Here is a 3,343-nt window from a genome sequence, read left to right as displayed (position 1 = left end):
GGCGCCGAGCCGTTTCGTGTGTTCTTAATGTGATTTCACTGAATGCCTTCTGTTCACCTGTTTTATTCTAAGGAAGTCACCTTAGCAAATGAGAAGTCAGTATTTTGCCCAAATAGTTCACTGCTTTGGAACAAATTCATGTTTTCAAAACAAGCATTATAGCTTAACTACTTAACCACTTTTGAATCATCTGACTGTAAACTGAAGACCTAAACTTTGTAAGTATTCAATGAGGACATTTTCATGGAAGAACAGTTTTGTAATGAGTTAATACCCTATCTGTATTCAGATTTTTCTAACTGTCCTCAGAATGTGTTTCTTGCCTTGTGTTTTAAACCAAGATCCATTTGGTTTTTACACATTACATTTAGTTGTCTTACCAGTTTCTAATCTACATTCACCCTTAATGTTTTTTTTTTTTTTGGTCACCGATTTTTTTTTTATTTTTTAAGAATCCAAGCCTATTATCTATCTCTCCTTCTGGATTTCATCTTAATTTAACTTGTTTATCTGTTTCCTATAAAATCAAAAATTTGCTCTGAAGAGGCTCAGATTCAGGTTACAAACTTTTGGCAAGAATACTTCATAGCTGATGATGTATGTGTTGTAGCACATCTGCCTTAAGTTTCTCCAGAGAAACTAAATAGAGTATAGATAATTATTTCTAGAAAGAATTGAGTCATAGCTCACGCAATTATTGAGGCCAAGAACTCTTATAATCTGCCATCTGCAAACTGAGGACCTAGAAATGGTGTAGTTCAAAGGCCTAAAAATCAGATAGCCAAAAGTGTAGATTCTAGTCCAGTCTGAAGGAGTTCAGAGGGTGAGAGGTGTGTGTCCCAGCTTGGTTTGGTAAGAAAGGCTTTTAGCTCTAAACTAATGAATTCAACTTTGCCTCTGCCTTTTTCTCTTCAGACTGAACAGGTTTGGTGATACCCATCAACCTTGTGGTGGGGGTTGCTATTTGCTATGTTTAGTCTACCAATTCAAATGTCTCTTCCAGAAACACCCTGAGATGCTTCCCCAATGAATTTATTTATTTATTTATTTTTTGAGACAGAGTCTGATGATGTTGTCCTGGGTAGAGTGTCATGGCATCACAGCTCACAACAACCTCAAACTCTTGGGCTTAAGTGATTCTCTTGCCTCAAACTCCCAAGCAGCTGAGACTACAGGGGTCCACCACAACACCTGGCTAATGTAAGAGATGAGGTCTCACTCTGGCTCAGGTTGGTCTCAAACCTGTGAGCTCAGGCAATCCACTGGCCTCGGCCTCCCAGGGTGCTAAGATTTACAGGTGTGAGCCACGGCACCTGACCCCTTCCTGGATTTATTATGTGTTCTTTTCTAGCATTTTATTTCATATACAGACATGGTTGTTCATATGTGTGGTTATTACTTGGTGCCTAAACCTCACACGTCTGCACCTTATCCAGCACACGCACACACAAGCACTCATACACACTTCGGTACTCTGTTCCCTATCCCCACAGCTCAGGTTTGAGCTTTTGGGTATGAAGAGCAATAAGTACACTAGTCCATGGGCCCCTATGCAGAGCCTGCGTGGCATCCTTTGTGACAGAAGTCAGATCATCCAGCTCACGCGTGGGCTACTTTGATGTACCGCTTCCCCTCTTGCTGATAGCAGTCTTATGTCCTATCTTTAGGTTCTCAGGCAGTGCATACCTTCCTTACTCTGTGCTTTCATTTGTGCCTTTGGTTTTTTTGGTTTTCTTTCTTTTTTTTTTTTTTTTTGACATAAAAGTAGAGCAGTGCAATCGTACCTGAGACCGTGAACTCCTGGGCTCAAGTGATCGTCCTGCTTCAGCCTCCCAAGTAGCTGAGCCTACAGGTGCATACTTTATGTTTTGCCCAGAGTTGTATCAAACTCCTGGGCTAAATTGAGCCTCCTACCTCACCCTTCCAAAGTGTGAAGATTACAGGTGTGAGCCACTGTATCTGGTCAAATTGGACCTTTAAACTTAGGAAACTAAAGTGTTAATGAAGAATAAGCTGCTGTAAAATGTCTGCAGCCTTTATGTTATGAATAGCAGAAAAAATTAAGGAACAATCTTCCAGTATTAGAAAAGTATGAGTCATGCCCTATAATCCTTTATGTCTATACATTTTTAAGTTTAGTCACACAATTTATCCCTAGAGAGCCAGTGGCTAACCATTTACCAGCACATCACTGGTTGACAGCCTCCAGCAACAGAACCTTTAGGATCCTTCCAGTGTTCCATCTGAGAACATTCTCCAGGGAACTCTAGCCAATGACTGAGATGGCAAGGCCAGAACTGTCTAGCCATTTCTGTTTATGATAGAACTCTAGAGCAATCTTTGTGCTGCAAATTTGTAGTGCTTCAGTATATGACCCTTTCTTGATTTGGGCCGCTGTGCTTACACCAAATCCCAAGAGGCACACGCAGCCCCAGAAATAGTTGCATGTGACGGAAAGTTGCTCCCCTGGTCACTTAGCTGTCTATACCTCATGGGCTTCCAGTTCTGGCTTCTACTCAGCCCCGCCAACCCCATGTCCCAATATGCGAAGCAAATGCTTAGCCATATCAAAGCATCCTGAAGCAAGTGGGGCAGTGGGGGATTTTGGAGGTGCTCACACTCCAGACAAGCGAACAAGGAAGGTTTGGGAAGAAGGGCTTTTAGCTCTAAACTAAGATTTTAGATGATGCGTGCCACATACAGGGCTGGAGCCAGGAAGAGGTTAAAAGAAGGGGGTAGGGAGAGGAGAGCGCTAAGCTAGGCCTCAGGAAGAAGCAGCTTAGGTAGCGGACACCGAGTTGGCACCACGTCCTCTGCTTTGTGTGTCGTCACAGCCACGCGGTGCAGGAGTAAGGCGCCATTTGAAGCACCTAAATCCCGGGTAGGAAGAGATGATGGGGGTTAGTTAAGGATGGGTGTGTCCGTGGTCACTGTTGTGTCCTGTCGCTCCCATGCTGATGAACCCAACCTAACACCGAGTTCACACTACCGGCATGGTCACTAGTGGAAGTTAACTTCCGTTAATAAAAACGTGCTCTTCACAAACGAGTTTCATTAATATAATGTGAGAAGTCGGCGTTTAGGGTTCTAGACGCAAAGGAGGAGAATAGGTGCCCCACCATTTTAAACCAGCGACTGTCGACTCCCACGATCTAGTAAGCACCCGACTAGAGTCTCGGCCGGCGTGCGAGGATATTTGGTTCCTCGCGGCCCCTGTAGCGTCGCTAGTTACCGCGCCCCTAGCAACCGCCCTTTCCTCGGAAGGAGCTGCGAGGTCGCCAGAGGCCGCACCAGCTTACCCGCCTCAGGCCGGCGCGGGCGCTGAGGCCTCGGAGGCGGGGTA

This window comes from Otolemur garnettii, unplaced genomic scaffold, assembly GCF_000181295.1.
Source record: "Otolemur garnettii isolate 467f Iridium unplaced genomic scaffold, OtoGar3 scaffold00024, whole genome shotgun sequence".
In the NCBI taxonomy this organism is placed as follows: Eukaryota; Metazoa; Chordata; class Mammalia; order Primates; family Galagidae; genus Otolemur; species Otolemur garnettii.
Note: the sequence above shows the minus strand (reverse complement) of the source record.